The 21,908-nt window shown below is 35.0% G+C and overlaps 1 protein-coding gene across 1 annotated transcript in view; it reads left to right on the top strand.

The window, feature by feature from the left end:
- The window catches only part of LOC126964982 (angiotensin-converting enzyme), a 201,160-nt gene that overhangs the window by 157,949 nt on the left and 21,303 nt on the right, over nt 1-21,908 (top strand). The window lies entirely within an intron of this gene.

Here is a 21,908-nt window from a genome sequence, read left to right as displayed (position 1 = left end):
ATGACACTTAAAATTATATATAAGAATACTGGCAGCATTTCCGCGCTGGATAGCTAGGCTGAGCCGGTTTACCGAAATAGCATTCAGGCTATTTCGGCAGGCAGTACTACTAACGCGACACAGAAGAACAGAAACTACAGAACTATTTACAACAAAAGTCAAAACGTAACAATGAAAACATTAAAAAACAAAGCAATATTATCACATGTACCTAACTGCAAACCGTACTGACACAATAGGGCGAGCGTGAGGGGTGAAAGGGGAACGGGAAGGGGCTTCACGTTCCAACGAGGTCCAGAGATAATGTGGCTTTATATCAGATATCCTAAATTATATTGAAATCTAACGGTTTTGTGTTAAAGTTGTCAGAGAGTTACTCGATTTCAAACAGGATTGCAAGCTTCCTCCATCTTAATTTAGACATTTCTTCTTTTTGAGGTATCATCTCCTATTGGAGGTCAGCTATCATTAGTGCTATTTTTATCTTTGACACAGCAGCACGGAACAGGGATCCTGTGCTAAGACCGAACCATGTCCGGAGATTCTTAAACCACCAAGTATGCCTTCTTCCGGGTGGAGGCCCTGGCTTTTCCCTTGCGTGATGAGTTGGAGCAGGTCGTATTTAACATTACGCATTATGTGACCAAAGTACTGCAGCTTGCGTTTTTTGACAGTTTTCACTCTACCTTTTTCTTCATCATCTGCAAAACTCATTCATTCGATATTCTATCCGTCCACGATATCTTCAGAATTCTTCTGTACACTCACATTTCAAAGGCCTCCAAGCGGTTGCACATAATTTGGGTCCATGATACATGATCCAAGGTCCATGATTCCACACCGTACAAAAGAACCGAAAACACATAGCAACGTGCCAACCGCACTCAAATTTAGACATTAACATGTTTGAAGATGTCGCAAATTCAGGTCAGTTTGTCAACTATCCCTTGACCATCGCATTCCAGGGCATTGCGTAAAAAATACCTGCCTAATGCGACCCTGAGCTCGTGTCAACTGGCTCACTAATAATGTTTTACTTCCTCTCATATTTAACGTCGGCTAGAATCATTGCATCATCATGCATATGCTACATATAGATTTAGGCTGCAAATATTTATCGCTCGAGATAATTTGCAGTCATAATAATTTATAATTTAAAATCGATAATATATTTAATATTGTCAATTTCTCAATATAAATTTAAATATTGTAATAGCTTGTATAAAATTTATGTATTTATATAACTTGCATCACATCGCTTCTCTTATATAAAACAAACAAACCGCGCTCCCGCTCATTGTATGAATTGCCAGAATGAGTTGTCATATGTAATAAAAAAAATGTATTGTGAATATATAGGTTTTTCTTCGTCAAAAAAATATATCCCGACACGTAAAAACGACATATCTTTTACTTAAGCCTTATAAACACGCTGCATCTTATGGTATAAATATTATTTGGATCGGTTCAATAATTTTCGCAGTATAATCAAACAAAAAAAAACAATAAATCAAAATAACTTTATTCGTGTAGGTCACGGCAATGACACTTACGAATATTAAAAAAATATATTTTTATCTTATTGAATCTACCGCCTCTTCGTAAAGGGTTGATCTAATGGGAAGAAGTAGCAAGAAACTCATTGCCACTCTTTTATATCAAGATTTACATTTTCATCGGTTTACAAATCATTTCAATTACAATATAATATGTAAAGTGATGCAACAATCAATATCAGTCTAGCACATGTTGTGTTATAAGAAATAATAGATAATTTTAAATAACTGATTTCTAGAGTTACAAAAAGTTCTAATATTATAGTAGTAGTAAGTATATTTTTTAATAAATAAGATAAGAATCGCCATAACAAAACATTAACTGATTTATCAATATTTTTTAACTTCAAAGTGTTAATTTAATGAAACGGAAACAGGAGTTTTTTTGGATAAAAAGTCTTAACGTAGATTAATCACTATTGTGCAATAAATTGATAAATTGCACGAGAAAAATGCAAAAACAAACGTTAACAAAGAGATATATAGGTATAGCGAAAGGCTGCGCCCTTCGACAGAGTCCGGTTGAATTACAAAGTTCCGCTAGTTGACAGACAGCGCTGCCATAGGGTTGTCACCTCTATGTAACTTATTGTGACAGTTAAATGGATATAGTAGTTTTAAATCGCGCCTGTAAAGCAAAGAACTGTCAATAAATCTGTTCCAACTGTTAAGTCGCGAATACAGACTCCGTGAATTTATTGGATAGTTATAGTCTATCCCCCTTATTCATAATGGTCCGCTAACTTTAAACAGCCGCTTAGGAGTGTTTTTTCTCATTCTGACTTAGGTCAATAGAAGAAGACAGAATGAGAATAAGCAATGCTTTAAATTAGCAGACTATTATGAATAAGGGGGTATGGGATTATAGGGAATACGACTGTTAAGTGGCGAATACAGAAAACGTGAATTTATGGGATAGTTAATATAGTATATGGAATTATAGGGGATACGACTGTTAAGTCGCGAATACAGAAACCGTGAATCTATGGGATTGTTATAGCATATGGGAGTATAGGGATATGTTCCTAGTTGACAAAATAAAAAACAAATATATTAATAATCAATATAATAGAAGTTCAGGACATCTTTACAAATAGCCAATACACACTACAATATAAAGTTGCCATAATACAAAAAGCTATTGTTCTAGACCAATCCTTAATCTTAGTTTAAATAAGTTTCAAAAAAGATTTATTCTCTCCCATGTTTAGGTAAGAAAGAAACAATTACTCATTTTTCTCGGAACTTTTCTTCTTATCAGGGCAGTATATTGTGAACACTTTAGTGGCAAATGAACAAGCAGTTCAAATGATGAAACTTTAACCATTGTTAAATAATAAAACAAGTGAACCGGTGTCAGTTATTAATCAATTCCTATTTATTTGCGAGAACTGTCATAGCCATAATGTTAACACCAGGAACAGACATAAGCTTATAATGCCTACTACTCAGCTAAGTCGAGTTAGCAAGTCTTTTGTGGGGCGATGTATATGCTTTTACAACAACATCCCAGAAAATGTTCAAAACAAAAGTATTACATTATTCAAAAGAATTGTTAAAAAACGTTTGTGTGGTAAAGGCTACTATAACATAAATGATTTTCTTAATGATACCACAGATTGGGAATGGAGTGACCGCCCTCAGGCTATTAAATAATAAGTTTAATTGTACAATGTTACTTTATAATGTTACTTTAATTGTAAAACATATTTTTGATGAAAACAAAAATCCCGCTGAGTTTTTTGCGCCCGTTCTTCTCAGGCCTAAGGTATTCATTTTGGAATGGGTGATAGTTTTTTGTCTTTCAATAAGTGATGTCACATATTATTTTGAATAAAAATATTTGAATTTTAATTTTAATTTCTTCTAGTTACTTTCACGTTACGGGTCAATCTTTCAACTGTGACAGTATACGCCATTTTGCATAAAAATTGTAACACAGATATAAAATAAACAATCATAAAATAATATTTATTTATTTATTTATTTATAGAACAACCCGTAGTTGTTACATTCTTATACGCTTAAATATATTGAATATTAACAAAATATGTTGAATGTACAACAAATTAAGGTTTCACTACATGCACTGTCATTACTTTAAAAATATTAATATAAAATAAAATAAAAATTACATAATCAAGATCCATGCAAGAATTTGAAAAAAAAAAGAACTTAAGTCATTTGGAAAAGTAATTTTAAACTTGGATTAACTTAACACTGCGTTTATTAATAACATACATACAGTATAGAGGAATAGAATTTATTCAGATTTAAGTTATTATTAGTTCTTTTTGATGGAAAAGGAGGACGAACGAGCGTCACCTGGTGTTAAGTGATCACCGCCGGCCGCATTCTCTTGCAACACCAGAGGAATCACAGGAGCGTTTCCGGCCTTTAAGGAAGGTGTACGCGCTTTTTTTGATGGTACTCATGTCGTATAGTCTCTGAAACAAGGAAGTTCATTCCACAGCTTTGTAGTACATGGAAGATATCTCCTTGAAAACCGCACTGTGAAGGAACGCCACACATCCAGATAGTGGGGATGATTCTTAAATGAGATAAAACTTTCATTTTGTAAAACTCCATTGGAAAGAATGTAAGTGTTATTGTAACAATGTGTAGGGTATATAATATTGCCTTTTGAAGACATCTACAACAATATGTCTCGTCATCGAAAGTCTTCACGACTGGAATAGCCTAAACACATAGTCGGACTTGGTCCGGCAAAACGATCGGACGCGGTCCGGTACCGGACGTATTCGATAATATGTCGAATTCTCCATTGTACAAAACTATTATTATTACCATCCGGACCGGACCGTACTGAGTACATCACCGGATTAATGGGTGCGAGGCGCCCAACTAACCGTCCGATGGTCCGACCATGTGTTAAGGCTTTAAGAGACGCACTGAACCGGAACGATGCAGGTTAACCGTTCCAGAGGCAACCCTAAGGCTATAAACACAAGATCCGATGTGGTACGGCAAAACCATAATACGTGATCCGGTAGCGGGCCACATTGGATAATATTGGACAATTCAACACACCATACTGCTATCAGAACGCAACCGATGGTTCGGCCGTATCAATTCCGATCGTGTGTGTTATATTTACCAGTGGGAGGCTCCTTTGCACAAGATGCCGCCGTTTCTGCCGTGAAGCAGTAATGTGTAAACATTACTGTGTTTCGGTCTGAAGGGCGCCGTAGCTAGTAAAATTACTGGCCAAATGAGACTTTACATCTTATGTCTCAAGGAGACGAGCGCAATTGTAGTACCGCTCAAAATTTCGTACGTCCTGCTCGTCTCGCGCTTATTTTCATAAAAAAAAGTCTATCTAGACGGATAAATGATCTAAGGTTTTAATATATCAACCATAGTTACAAATAACAGATAGATAATATAAAAATAGAATGTGAAATAAACTTTGTAACATAAAAAATGATTCAACAATAAAACATGATTATCTAAGCCGATAATTTCGGCTCTAAGTTATTCATAATACAACTCATTGACACTATCTTACTGATTATCGATATTAATATTTTTTACTTGTTAATTATTGTAAGTTGACCTCGACCAACTTCAACATAACATAAAGGTCGTGTTCTATATAAATTGGTACCCTTCGAAGTATTCAAGTGTCAATTCTGAAATAGATTAGAGAAACATATTCATAGTACACAAATAAAATTTGAAAAACAAAATTTTATGAGCGATGCGGGATTCGAACCCACGACCTCCGGCGTTCCGTGCCGGTGCTCTTACCAACTGCTAACCGTTCGAGTACCGCCTCGTTACAAAATTTTGTTTTTCAAATTTTATTTGTGTATTAATCCTAGAAGTGAGGGTTATCACTTTAAAAATATAACAAATTGTTTCAACAAATATTCATAGTAGTTTTTCCCGCGGTCTGATTAATTGTGAAACAATGATACCTTAAAGTGCTTCCTTTTTTATGGAAAAGGAGGACAAACGAGCGTACGGGTCACCTGGTGTTAAGTGATCACCGCCGCCCACATACTCTTGCAATACCTGTTTTTTTGAACCCATGTTGTATTCAAATTCAAATATTTTTATTCAAAATAGGATTTAAAATCACTTATCGAACGTCAAAAACTACCACCCATTCAAAAGAGACCTCAGACCTGAGAAGAATGGGCGCAAGAAACTCAGCGGGCTTTTTTTTAAATATAAAATATGCATTACAATGTGATATTGTACAATAAACATTTATAATTAAAGAGTCTGAGGGTGTTCGCTTTATTCCCAGTCCGTGGTGTCATTAAAAAAATCGTTTATGCTATAATAACCTTTCCCACACAAACGTTTTTTACAATTCTTGTAAATTTCGTAACACATTTGTTTCGTACATACATTTTCTGGGATCATATTGTAGAAGCATATACATCGCCCAACAAAAGAATTACTAACTCGACCCAACCGAGTAGTAGGCATAACAAGTTTATGTTTGTTCCTCGTGATAACATTAGGAATGTCACAGTTTCTAGAAAATTCCTCAATGTGCTTATACAGAACATTATCAAAAATGTATTGAGAAGCAACAGTCAAAATGTTTATTTCTTAAAATTTTTCTCTTAATGATTCTTTAGGACCTAGGTTATAAATCGCGCCGGAAACATCGCACAAGGAAGCTCATTCTACAGCTTTGTTGTATGTGGAAGAAAGTTCCTTAAAAATTAATCTGTGGAGGAACGCATCATGGTGGTGAGGATATCCTAATTTGTGGCGTGAATAATTATTAATAATCTCTGATTACGTAATTGATATAAGTATATTTAATGATTAACTCTATAAATAGTATAGTTTGGACACCTAATTAGTTGTAGTTTACTCGATAGAAGTACAATCCGAAGTTTTATCTATCTATATATATTATCTATTACGGAGTAAATAGTTCACAAATACTTAGTAGGAGAATTACATGACACGACAACATTCAAATCCTGGATGGGAATTTAGGGAGTTCACGATCTGAAAAGAAAGGTTTGAGACATGATCGCCAACATCCCTTAAGGGGATGGTACCTACCACAAGAAGAAGACACTTACTTTCGCGCATCACAACTATTCTAATCAGAGCCCCCTGGAGATTGCAGTCATCAGGGTCTTGTTCAGAATTTAGGATTTTGAAGACTCCTGAGTGGCATTTATAGTCTTTATATATACAATTATTTATTTATTTTATTTATCTAATATATAAAATTCTCATGTCGCGGTGTTTGTAGTTAAACTCCTTCGAAACGGCTTGACCGATTCTCATGAAATTTTGAGCGCATATTGGGTAGGTTTGAGAATGAATGAATGTTTTTGATAGAATTGAGACGGACAACATCTATTTTTCATCCCCCTAAATGTTAAGGGTGGTCCACGGCAATTTTTTTTTTTAATTTTTTTGACATTTTTTTTAAACTTGTTAAATTATGAGTAAACATTAAAAAATACGTATACATTTTCAAATTTTCACCCATCTACGATCAACAGTTACTTTTGTATCGCGATTTTAATATCGGCAATACAACGTTTGCTGGGTCAGCTAGTTTATTTATAAATTTCATTACATGTGACTAAGTTACTAAATAAATCATTAAACTACTAAATTATCATATGCACCTCGTAAGGCATACGCTTAGCACTGAACAGTAGAAGGGCAGACAAAGCAGTATTCATTAATAGAACTTCTTCTCAACTTTTTTGAGGAGCTTATGAGTTTTTACGCATTTCAAATTCATTTATTTTTATTCAAAATAGGATGCTCAAGTCAAAAACTAGCACCCATTCCAATAAGTATGCCTCAGACCTGAGAAGAACGGGCACAACAAACTCAGCGGGCTTCTTTCTTTTTCGTACAATTAAACTTATTATTTAATAGCCTGAGGGCAGTCGCTCCATTCCCAATCTGTGTTACTACTACTTCTTGTCAAATATTTGAATGTTTGATTACAGAGTTTAGGTTCACTTCTTATCGTTATGCCACTTCTTATCAAAAAAATTTATAAATGTAACACGTCTGTATAAACTTATGTGAGTTCCGTAATAGTAGATAAATTATGATTTATAGAATAATGTGATACAAATTGTTATTTAATTGTTATTAATAGATATCATAAAGAGCAAATATTAATAATGCATAACTTAACAAGTCTGGGAACGAATATATAATAACTTCACTAAGCTATATACATTACTTAAGTGTTTTAACTATCCGACGGGAATTCTTTAGTTTTCCGCGATGAAAAATATCCAAGATGTTGACTGGTTGTATAAGCTATCAATACGCCAAATTTTTATTAAAATACGTGAATAAGTTGTTGTATTCTATGCTATATAAGCTCCTTTAGGTTTTTAACCTTCCCACAGGAACTCTTTTATTTACCGGGATGAAAAGTGTCTAAGATGTTGACCGAGGATATAAGGTACCATTATGCAAAGTTTCAATAAAATCAGTCCACCGGTTTCAGAGAGTAGCCCGTACAAACAGACAAATAGACAGAAAACGATAAATTTTATAAAAATCAGAACTTGTTCTATTTCTCTTCTCACATACCCCTGACTCGGTTTGGAGCATTTTTTTCTTTGTACAGAAATCGCATCAGTACAGTTTGTTTATAAGTATAGATGTGAACAAATTATTTTAAACGAAAACCCCATTGAACATAATACGTAAATGTAGTGGCCAGTTCTGCATTGTTTCAATTTAACTAAGTGTCATGGATTGCGATTGTTTTGAAAAGTTTTCAAACAAGGAGTGGCAATTGTAGATAATAATATGTCAAGGTTTACCGTATTTACCGTGAGCATGAAATGTTACGGTGTCCATGACTCAAATATAACTTTTTAGAAATGTGTTAGAAAACAACTTACTGCGCTGAATTATACACTGTTTGTGCTGTAACTGTTAGAAAAAAATTACTGGATTCAAGAAAAATTGTAATTTGAATTCATTCAATTCAAGAAGAGAGAATAAACTGTACGTGCCGTTTAATAAGTTAGCTAGAGTTAAGGGCTCCTTCAAAGGTCTTGGAATTCAAGTTAACAATAAAATACCAGACAGTATACTAGGACTTCCTGAGCTCAATTCAAGAAATATATTAAAGCTTCTTTGACAAAGAAGACTTACTAAAGTATAGTAGATTATATAGAAGATAATGATGCATGATGCTTGTCTGGTTCTGCACAGGCCATATGTAATTGTATAATACTATACTGAGTAGGCTATGTTGTTATGTGAATGAAAATATGGGCTAAGAGTTTCTTATCAGTTCTTCTCCCCATATCAAAGCCCATTTACAAACTGAAGTAGCTTTATGATGTTTACTAATTGTGGGCCTACCCACACTGTGTCTTCCGCGACGTCGTCGCCATTCGAGTACTTTTTTTTTTGTGGAATAGGAGGACAAACGAGCGTACGGGTCACCTGGTGTTAAGTGATCACCGCCGCCCACATTCTCTTGCAACACCAGAGGAATCACAAGAGCGTTGCCGGCCTTTAAGGAAGGTGTACGCGCTTTTTTTGAAGGTACCCATGTCGTATCGTCCCGGAAACACCGCACAAGGAAGCTTATTCCACAGCTTTGTAGTACGAGGGAGAAAGCTTCTTGAAAACCGCACTGTGCACTTTTCTGCCCCACCGGCCTTCTGTCGGTCGAACTTTGTGCCCTGCCCACTGCCACTTCAGTTTCGCAATCATAAGGGCTATTCACGTGTTATTTCTCCAACGAATCTCCTCATTTCTGATTCGATCTCGCAGGGATACTCCGAGCATAGCCCTCTCCATTGCCCTCTGAGCGACAATTGTGATTGAAAAACTCAAAATACAGGGTTCGTTCCTCTGCAATTACCTCCTTCAAAAATTCACCAATCGTAACCAACTTTTGGACACTGACTGGGAAGGAAATTCGTTCTGCCATCGTATGAACTGCCTTCCTCTATTCTTCTTATATCCTCTGAGATTCCATTCTCTTCATTCATACTCTAATGCATGTTGATATTTCATCCCTCATGAAGTTGCATATCTCTCTAGAGGGGATGAAATGGGGATGCATTTCAAAGCTTTTTCTTTTGTATATTCCAGTCTCACTTTGCCTTGAAATTTATTGAAGATTCTTGCAAATTGTTTGCAAAATAGTGCTGTAAAAGTAGTTGTTATAGAATTAAATAATATATTATATTCAATTTATTTGTCTTTTTTTATTTGCAGCCGAAACCATTACAATAAATCGCATTTTATTATATAATAAATTTGGTAACCCATTCTAATGATATTACTGCTAATTTCCAGTTGCATGGATAAGATTTTCAGTCCACTGGGGCAGGCTGGCATTCTGTAGATCCCCAATAACTATAATTTGCACAAGCATTAATATCGCCCGAAAGTGCCGAATATTATAACGAAGGTGTTTATTTTGAAACAATTCTTGTGTAAATGTCCTCGATACAGATAAAAATACCTGCATTTTAATTAAATTTTAAATTAACTTACTTTTACAGGTTTATAAATTTAAAATAAGTATATATTTAACGTAAAAATTTAACTTATTTGATTTGCTACTTATTTGAACAAAGTTTATCTAAAACAACGTCATTAGTAATTTTTCATATCATCAATGTGTCAGATGTTCTTTAACCGATTTTAAAAAAAGGAGGAGGCCATAAAGTCATACGGTTTTAGTAATTTCACTAGCTACGGCGCCCTTCAGAGCGAAACACAATAATGTTTACACATTATTGCTTCACGGCAGAAATATGCGCCGTTGTGGTATCCATAATCTAGCCGGCATCCTATGCAAGTCCCCTGTTTGCTCCCTCAAAAGAAAAAATAGACTCTACTAATTACCTTATAATTAAAATGCATAATGTAACGTTATTAATTCTAGTGACAAATTGCCCAATACATGCTTTGGTAACATTCTTGCTGAAAAAGAAGTAATTTTCCGCACGCGAAGCACAGAACTAGTTGCTATAAATGTTGAACACAGAACCCATTTACTTCGATGTAATTATATATAATACGCACAATATGGCCGATGTGTTTACTTGTTGACTTGGGGCAATGGTTGTAACCGTTACTCAATAGCGATGAATATTTTGTAATTTGGTCGCAATACTGTACTGGTAGTTGGTAACAGTGATCATCTGTTGGTAGTACTTGATATTTGTATTGAATATGTGTCCATAACTTTTGGTAAAAATAAAGTTTGTATATTTAATCCCAAAAGTGAGAGATATCAGTTAAGAATAACAAACTGTTAAGATTTGAAAGAGCGACATCTCAAACCAATTTCCTAAAATGCAATTACTGGGATTGAGCAGGTTATCAAATGTAAAGTTTAGTCTGTAGATGGAGCCACAAGCTGAGAGTTGAAAAAGATATACCAAGATTTACAGTCAATGCGTAACTCGGACAGTTGGCTCAGTTGCTAAGAGCGCTCAGATAGAACTCGAGACGCGCGGTTTCGAGTCCCGCATAAGAGAGACGAAGAAGTGAGGAATATCACTTAAAAATAATAAACTGTTTAGATTTGTATAGAATAGAAGTATAAACGAGTCACTAACAAGACCACAGGATCACAAGGGTGGACGTCAAATGTACACTGTTATTAAAAAATTACCAAAAACAATATTGTTTATTAGATACCATTACTAAAGACGTTCATCAAGGGACTTTTTCCGAAGTTCCTGTTGAGAACGCTGGTACATCTGTCTGTATATTTTATTGGAATAAAAAAGTAGTGGTGTATGAATTAAAATGAATGTCTTGTACCTACTCAAATTTTTCTATTCTATTTTGTTTCATATTTATAAATTTACTTTTGCTGACGAATATGACTACCTAAATTCAATATTTCCTGACTTCACGAAACTATACGATCTATATTAATTTACAAACTAAGAGAAAAATTTATTGATTGATTGTGAGATTGAGGTAAAAGTGGGCAGGGCACATAACTCGACGGACAGATGATCGTTGGGGCAGAAATGTCCTTGAATGGCGACCACGTACCGGAAGATGCAGTGTTGGTAGGCCCCCCACAAGATGGACCAACGATCAGGTCAAGATCGCCGAAATACGTTGGATGAGTGTAGCGCAGGACCGATCGTCGTAGAGATCTCTGGGGGAGGCCTTTGTCCAACAGTGGACGTCTTCCTGCTGATATGATGATAATGATGATGATGAAAAGAAAAACCCACACCCGATGAAAATGTTGGCAACCACTTGCCACAAGCACACGCTCAATCAATAGACGACAGACTCGCTTACGTCATAGTCACTAAAATACCAAAAATCTCAGGAAAGTGCATATAAATTGCTATCCTTATAAGTAAATAAGACTATACAATTTCTTGAATTGATTTCAGCGAAACTCCAATTAAAAGCGGATAATATTTTAGGCTGGGCATCCAAATAATTTAAATGGGCTCGCAAGGTCACTCTTATGCGTAGTATTTTGTAATTCCGCGGCACACGGTTAATTTCGACGGCCTTCGTATTAAAACTATTTCGTTTCATTGCTTCAATTTATCATATTAACAAATTCTTGTTAAGAAATAATTGGATGACGCGGCAGACGGAATCATGCGGGTTGGATTCTTATGTCACTTACGAATTGTATGTACTTTTCAGCACACTTACTCGTAAAGTGAGCCTTATTACATCTTTATAAGAGCCATAAACCGATCTATAACACACACGTGGACGACATATTACACACTAGGACAGTAGACACTAGTGCATAACAGAATTATCCCTACAAAGTTAACTAACTTCTAGGATTAATACACAAATAAAATTAGAAAAACAAAATTTTATAAACAATGCGGGACTCGAACCCACTCTGGCGTTCCGTGCCAGTGCTCTGCCAACTGTGCTAACCGTTCGAGTGACGTATCATCATAAAATCATGTATCATGTACCAATATTGTGTTTTAACAACTAAACGCTTTATTCAATACATATTTGTTTTTTACTCGTAAGTGTGTAGTATAAACCCGCCCGCTTCGCTGTTTTAAAAGTAAGGAACGTTGGAATTCGAAAAATAATAGCTATAAGCCATCTAGGATAAATTTCGCATCGAATGGTGGTAGTTTCATGTCAATACGATCAGTGGTTTGACCATTTTCATTTTATATATATATAATAGCTACTTAGTATCAAGCGTGGCTGGCTTTTTACCTGTCAATTTTAATCGGTTACAATTATAGGTAACAAGAGATTCGCTTACCTCTTTTACCTTGTTACATTTCCGTCAGAGAAGTTCTTCTCTCTCCTAAGCTTTATATTATTATGTCTATGATTGGTATTCACTGAGACTTGTTGCTACCAGGCGAACATAAGTACAGAAAAGATAGTAATCTCTTTGAAGAATAAATTGTTGATACCTATTATTATTCTGGACTACCGCCTCCGACTTATACTTCATTGGTACCAGGTAAACATAAATATTATACTGGTGATAATAGTGTGCTCGATAATAACAATCAAATGACGTGGCTTAGAAACATATACCAGGACTTCATATTTAGTTGAGAGGCTTATGCTAAGCTTGTACAGCTTAGAACTTCGTTACAGTATTGGTACAACAAAGTATTGTATTTTTTATTATATTGGAAAAACCCTTTCCAAGCCGACGTACGGACAGCACTGAGGATGAAACGGTCACTTATTGTCCTAAATCCTGGTATATGCAGGAGTCAACCATCGAGTCAACAGGAGTGTTCTGAACGTCTGGAAGGAGCTGGGCTGGTTGAATTAACTGGCCAACACAGCATGAAAAATAGACTCAATTTAACGACTTAATTGCGGAAACGGATTACGTATATCGGAGAATATTGATACTGCTAAATACTAATTCTAACTCTCTTAATCTCAGTTAGGCAATTCTAAAATTTAATAAACAGACAGTCACCTAAATGATAGGATAGGAATAAATTATTTGTCAAAGGAAATATAACAATTTACGGTCTACTTTTACTTATCAAAAAGCAGAACTAATCAGATGATTACGTGACTCACAGAACGTAGACATGCAGTGCAACGCGTTTTCAAATTAATTTATGTTATTAATCCCAGAAGTGAGGGTTACCACTTTTAATAAATAACAAAATGTAAAATATACTTTCCAATTGATATTGTCAGGCATTGAATGCCAATTTGAGAGTAGAAATAACAAGTAACCAAGTAAGTTAGCATAACTCGGTCAAATCTGAGAGTGTGGTGTTTCTACAAGGTCACCTTGGACTTTGCCTAGTGGCTGCACCACATAAGATGTTATTGAACACGGAGATGTTGCGAAATGATGTTGACTTTATTTCGATGATACTAATAATTATACGCACAATGAAACTGTTGTTGCGAAGATCTTTTTTATGTTTACTGTTATTGAATATGAGCGGCAGTACTTAGTGTCACCGAGATATAATGTATCTTTTTTTTAATGAAAATATGGGACGAGACAGGAAACATCTGATCAGCGCCGGTCAAGTTGATTGAAAAGACCAAAAATTCTTAGCAGCACTACAACTGCGCTCTTCACCTTGAGACATAAGATGTTAAGTCTCGTTTGCCCAGTAATTTCACTAGCTACGACGCCCTTCAGACCGAACTGATGTAGCTTCACGACGTTTACCAAGTGTTGTTGCAATATGTTTAAAATACCTGAAATTATACATATTGCCAACAATATGTATACAAACACATTTTTTTAATGAAAATAAGGGACGAGACAGGACGTTCATCTGATGGTAACTGATACGCCCTGAACATTACAATGCAGCGCCGGACAAGATGATTGAAAAAACCAAAAATTCTTAGTGGCACTACAACTGCGCTCGTCACCTTGAGACATAAAATGTTAAGTCTCGTTTGCACAGTAATTTCACTAGCAACGGCGCCCTTCAGACCGAAACACAGTAATGCTTACACATTACTGCTTCACGGCAGAATTAGGCGCCTTTGTGGTACCCATAATCTAGCCGGCATAGTGCAAAAAGCCTCCCACTACTAATAATTAAACGCACAATGAAAATGTTGTTGCGAAGATTTTGATAGAATTTGCGTCATCATTTTTATGTTTACTGGTATTGAATATGAGTAGTAGTACTTACTGTCACCGAGACATAATTTATCTACTACACGCCCACATTGTCTCTGGACCTCGCTTGAAAGTATAGCCCCCTCCTGTTCGCTTGTCCTGTTGCGGCTTGCAGTTTCATTGCCTTTACGTCATATTATGATATTTTCTTGCTTTGTTTTTGAAGTTTTCATCGTTACGTTTTCACTTTTATTGTCAATAGTTCTGTAGTTTCTGTTCTTCTGTGTCGCCATAATGTATCTGACAGAAAAATATATTTCATCTTTATCATAATTATAATCAGCATCGCAAGACCTTTTCATAATTCTAAAACACTGAAAAAAATCGTAGTTTATTTATTTATAATAATTATTATAATCTATGAATATTCTTTTTAATGATAAGGACGCCTGAGTTGAAGTTTAAAAAAATATCAATATTATGAACTAATTTAAATATTTTATTATAGTTTACACACATATTAAGTAAGACAGTTGAAATTTTCACAGACGATGTATTCTGTTAAAAAAGCAATAAAATAAATATTTAAGGGGCTCCCATACAACAAACGTGACTTCAATAGAATATATTGAATTAGATAATAGTACGGAACCCTTCGTGCGCGAGTCCGACTCGCACTTAGCCGGTTTTTTGTTACATATTTTATATGTCCATAAATGCGTACAGTAATGGTAACAATAAATGGTATTATATATTATTGTCACAGAAAAACCCGGACATAAGAAACTCTATTCATCAATCTCTTCTGTACACGGCTAACATAACCCAAAGGTGTCGTATGACAGTTGGAATTGATATCAACTGGCACATAACATTACGATTGAGATAATACGATCGCGTTATATAATTGTACGATATTACCAAATGAGTGAATAAACGGTACAGAGACTAAGGTTTTTGAAACCGGGCAAAATTTTTACCTATTTTGGTAGGGTTGTCACAAACGGTTGAAATAAATTAAACAAAACATTTTTTATTACCTTTTTAATTGAGTTTTATTATCGATATTAAATAACTCTATATAAAATATTAAATACAACCGTTAAAGTAAGAAGGGTCCGTATTAACGTTATAAGCATATATCCGGTGCTCACACATGCCGCGGATCATTGTAGTAGTGCAAGCAAATCGAATGAAGCTTAGTCTTTGTACCATTTATTTACTCATGTGACATTACCAAGATGCGGCGTTACATAAACCTCTTTTAACTTTATTGCAACTGTTCATATGTGATGCAAGTTAACACCAAGTTAGTATATTTTAAGTAACACTTGCTTAAATGTTATAAACTATGATCTTAAGTGTTAATTCGGCTTAGTTTAATAAAATCACTTGCACACGTGTGTCGCCTCACAGGCGCAGGAATATTAAGAAGCTGTTGACGGTCATTATAAATATATTATAGTTTCTAATAAAAATCTGATAATATGATATACAATACAACACGAGGAACAAACATAAACTTGTTATGGTCGGTCGGTGGTCGTTTGTGTGGTAAAGGTTACTATAGCATAAACGATTTTCTTTATGACACCACCTAAGGCTCTTTAATTATAAATTTTTATTGTACGATATCACATTGTAATCCATATTTTATATAAAAAAAAGCCCGCTGAGTTTCTTGCGCCCATTCTTCTCAAGTCTGAGGCAGTTTCTTTTGAATGAGTGCTAGGTTTTGACGTTCAATAAGTGATTTTGAATACAAATATTTGAATTTTAATAGGATATGATATCAGTTATTAAAAGTCAATAACTACCGTCCATTTGAAAAAGTATGCGACAAACCTGAGAAGAACGGACGCAAGAAAATCTGCGCTGTTCTTTTTTTCATAAAAATATGGTGACAATGTAATATAGTACAATTAATATATTTTATTTATTAGCCTGAGAGCGGTCGCTCCATTTCGTATTCCATTTAATGTTGTCATTCTACTAGCACGCTGTATATGCTACTAGCTGACCCGACAGACGTTGTTCTGTCAATAAACGGTTCGAGAGATATGGTACATGCGTGGGTGGGATCGTGACACGACAAACTATATATTTAAACCTTTCTTGGACTTCAACGAATCTTTTACAAAAGATTTTATTGAGATCGGTCGAAAAGTTTAGGAGTTATTAGGGAACATATATACATACATTCTCTTTTATATATATATATATATAGATATGCTACACGCTATATATAGTATAATCTTATTTAACTCTTAGGTTGTAGCTTCGTTCATAAATTTTGATTATAAATTTAATATGTGTAATTGACCCCAAGAGTGAGTGTTATCATTTCAAAGAAATAGCAAATTGTTTAGATTTGAAAGAGCGACATCTCAAGTCAATTTCTTAATATGCACATATTTGGGGTTGAGCATGTTATGTAAAGTAGATCCTGTAGATGAAGCCAAGACCTGAGGTTTGAACCACATATATTATACAAAATTTATCAACGATACGTCACTTGAACGGTTGGCTCAGTGGAAGAGTACTCGTACGGAACGCGAGAGGTCGTTCCAGTCCCGCATCGTTCATAAATTTTGTTTATAATTTAATTTGTGTAATTAATCCCAACAGTGAGGGCTATATAGGTTTGTCTTAGAATAAAGTCATTTTCAGATTATACAAGAACATAGTTAGTACTTATAAATAAATACCTTTAACCCACTTTTCAACCAGTAGATAAATATTTCAGAGAAGTGTTAAACAACTACGTACTACTAACGACGTAATAGAAATTACATTTGACCAGTAATCAATGATGAATGACTCCCAGACGTTAATTAGTGTGTTACCAGTTAGTTATGTAGACGGTCGTTCGCTGGAAAATAGAGGAAAACTACTAACAGATAAATAATTGAATAAATATGGTGTTGTATAATATTACGCTCGTGTCTGTTGAAGAAATAACTGTACTTTTAGTACTGGCCTGTATAAATACCACTGGACAAGCAAATTTTTTATGCCTATTTGAAGCGCCTCTCGCGAGCGTCCAGAGAACTAATTTTGACGTATAATGCAAATGGCTGCGAAGGAATGTACAATAAGTTGAACAATTTTTGCATTTTGAATTTATTTCGCTCGTTTCCTGTGTTATTTATACTTCAAGAATCAACGTTATAAAGTATACAATATTTTTTTTGTAAATAGTTCCCACCATCTATCGATGTTTGCTGAGGTCGTCATCACTAGTTTTAGTACCGCAGACTCTCGCTACATGGCCAACAGCGCCAAAGTGGCGAATATCAAACAGGCACAGAAGTACTTTGACAGCCGCCAGTCCAGTGGTTTAAAGTAGAGGTCAACGCTGGGATCTATAGAGAATACTTAGATATTACTCAGACTATACTTACGTAAAACAAAGCTGAATGTGAGCTTAGCATAATCTTTGATTTCTTTTTTATAGTCATTTGACAGATGAAATTATACTGAGCTTAAGATAAGACAGCCGAATACAAAAGTCAAGTCCGCGTTTTATCACACTCAGCTAAGTTTTACGTAAGTTTTTGTAAGTAAGTATATTCAAAGTAGTATTTTTAATAAACATTATCGGGCGTCAAAGAAATCAACATAATATTCCTTTAACAATTGTTAAGTTTTTACAACTTTTTAACCAAAGTAATTTTTTTACATATTAAATAAAAGTTTATTTTTCAAAATTGATTCCTTTACAATTCTTTTCGAAGTCACTTCAAACACTACTACCGAGAGAGAAGAAGCGGCGCAAGACGCTCTCCCAGCATACGTTTTTTGCGCTATCTTTAATAAAATATACAATATTATAGTGTCATTGTTATTGCTACAAAATAATCATAATCTACTCCCAGGATGTCCGATCATTTAGATATTCAGCTGTGAAGCTAGATTTAAGACAGAGTCATATTTTAATAAAACATTTGAATTTATTTATATATTTACTTTTAACAGTTTATTGTATCCTATGACATATTTTTAATTATGATAGTGACGAGCGCAGAGTGGTGTGATTGGGGTTGTATTGTTTTACACTACGCCTTTGATCAGTTGCATAGTTTTGCAGAATAATTACAAAAATACTGAGTTGGTTGATTTTCTAATTACATACGAGGGGTGGCTGATATAAAATCTACTTTGTTAAAGAAAGTTTTGAAAATCGAACTGGCCACTGCAAAATCATATTCTATATTTATTCCTTTTTCAAAATTATGACGCTTATTTTTTTTCGCTTGCTTTTGTTTTTTTGGCGCGGCTTTGATTTCACCATGTCGAAAGAAAATTGTAAAATGATGAAATTTGAGCATCGAGCAGTGATTAAATTCCTAAGTAAAGAAGGAAATACGCCTACGCAGATCAGAGAGCGCATGTTAAAAGTGTTTGGTGATTCAAGTCCTTCTGAATTCGTCATAAAGTTTTGGTCGAAGCAATTTAAACATGGCCGTGAGAGCCTGGAAGACGACCCACGTAGTGGAAGGCCAACTTCTGCTGTTACCGCAGATAATGTTGAAAAGGTGAAGAACCTGATTCTTGCAGATCGGCGAATCAAGCAGTGGGAGATAGCCAGAGATGTGGGCATTAGCAAGGAACGAGTTCATGAAATTATTCACGAACATTTGGGCATGTCCAAGGTGAGCGCGCGTTGGGTCCCTAGAATGTTGACCCCCTTTGACAAACAAAGGCGAGTAGAATGTTGTCAGGCATTTCTAGACCTGGTCAAAGGTAAAGAAGAAGAGACTATCTCTCGAATTGTGACCTGTGATGAAACTTGGATTCGCCAGTGGGATCCGGAAAGCAAACAAGAGTCAATGCAATGGAAATTTAAAGGAAAAAAGCCGCCAAGGAAGTTCAAGGTTCGGCCGTCGGCTGGAAAACTAATGGCCACCGTATTTTGGGATGTCGAAGGGATTTTGATGATAGATTATTTGCCTAAAAATACAACAATGAATGCTGAATATTATGCAAACTTGCTTGACCAGCTTCGTGAACAAAGCGGAGAGGCAAACTCAGCAAAGTTGTTCTGATTTTACAAGACAATGCTCCTGTACACACAGCCTTAACGGCGAGGTCAGCCCTGAGCAAAAACGGCTTCACAGAAATTAACCATCCACCTTATAGTCCAGATCTGGCTCCCTGTGACTATTTCTTATTCAAAGATTTAAAGAAAAAATTGAAGGGTCGCAGATTTTCGACGGACGAAGAAATGAAGGAGGCTGTGACTGACCATTTTGACGAGCAAAATAAAAATTACTATTATAACGGCATGATGTCACTTATTTGCAAATGTCATAAGTGTATTTCACTTGCAGGAGACTATATAGAAAAATAAAAAAAAAAACTAGCCATCAAAGTCTTTTCTTTCATAGTTAGGTAGATTACTTATCAGCCTCCCCTCGTACATACGCAATACTTAATGAACGTTTTGAAGTGAAACTTCTTTAGAATGATTTCAAACCGGATGCAACGGAAAAAACAACAAGTAAGAGACAAAAAATACAAAAATGTGTAGGATGAAGCCGGCAAAGAATGAGACAGAAATATGCATACTAATTTATTTTTATATATGACGCGAGTAGGTATACCTTAATATATTCTGATGTCATACGCACGACTTATAACTGCATAGACACCCGGAGAACATAAATATGGTAGCGGTGTTAGTAATGTCTTTCATAGCGGTTGAAATCATGTTTATCCTAGCAACATGTACCCGGACTTCATATGCAGTTTAGAGGTTCATGCACAATGCAGGTTTCACTTCTAACATGTGCACTTTGTACACACGCAATTTTTTTTTATGAAAATAAGGAACGGGACGAGCAGGACCTTCAGTAACTGATACGCTCTGCCCATTAAAATCCAGCGCCACTCAAGATTATGGAAAAACCCAAAAATTTATAAATTCTAGTCACAAAATCAATAAAATGCAAGTATATTATATTTTGTAATGGTAACTCAATCCGTTGTTAGGTAATTACTTAATGACTGATTAACAACTTCTGACTTATTAATTGTTACAGTTCAGTTGTTCATTATGACTAACTTAATAGATTGTTATCAGTCAATGTAATCAATTATATTAATTATTAGGTCAGATCATTATAACATCTTTTTATACTGCGGAGTCATTCAACTTTAAAATAATAATTTATAACTCACGATGTTGTACACACACTATTGCTTTTAGCAATAACTATCACTTCTTATAAAGTATTTCGTTAAATTTTGTTGCACCAATAACCGCTTTGACGCAACCTTGTATTTTGATGTTGAGTCCTAGTTATCGCCCAGAGACAATTAGGTTCTGTACATATAGAATATATATGCCCAGAGATCAAAATTGCCAGTGGGAGGCCATTTGCACCGGATGCCGGCTAGATTATGGGTACCAAAACGGCGCCTATTTCTGCCGTGAAGCAGTAATGTATAAGCATTACTGTGTTTCGGTCTGAAGGGCGCCGTAGCTAGTGCAATTACTGGGCAAATGATACTTACATCTTATGTCTGAAGGTGACGAGCGCAGTTGTGGTACCGCTCAGAATTTTTGGGTTTTTCAATAATCTTGAGTGGCGCTGGATTTCAAAGGGCAGGGCGTATCAGTTATCATCTGAAGGTCCTGCTCGTCTCGTCCCTTATTTTCATAAAAAAAATGTTCATTAAGCATTGCGTGTATAGGTATGTAATTAGAAAATCAGCCAACTCAGTATTTTTGTAATAATTCTGTAAAACTATGCGACTGATCAAAGGCATAGTGTAATACGATACAATCCCAATAACACCATTCTGCGCTCGTCACTATCATAATTAGAAATTATGTCATAGGATACAATAAACTGTTAAAAGTAAATATATAAATAAATTTAAATGTTAAAATATAACTCTGTCGTAAATCTAGCTTCACAGCTGAATATATAAGTGCTCGGACAACCTGGGACTATATTATGATTATTTTATAGTAATAATAATGACAGTACAATATTGTATATTTTATTAAAAAGAGCGCAAAAAACCAATTGCTGGGAGAGTTTCTTGTACCGTTTCTTCTTTATCATAACCCCGTTATCGAAGCGGTGATAGTGTTTGAAGTGACTTCAAAAAGAATTCTAAAGAAATACAGCCAATTCTAGTGCGATTTTGTGTACATATTATTTATTATATTACTGATTAATACAAATAAAACCTAAAAAATTTATTAGCCCGAAATAAAATTAAATAATATTATTTTTTATTTGTATGTACTGTTAATGTATGTACATATATTATATAGCTATAGA

The sequence above is a fragment of the Leptidea sinapis genome, chromosome 6, assembly GCF_905404315.1.
Source record: "Leptidea sinapis chromosome 6, ilLepSina1.1, whole genome shotgun sequence".
Classification (NCBI taxonomy): domain Eukaryota; kingdom Metazoa; phylum Arthropoda; class Insecta; order Lepidoptera; family Pieridae; genus Leptidea; species Leptidea sinapis.
This window is presented reverse-complemented; position numbering and strand designations above follow the sequence as displayed.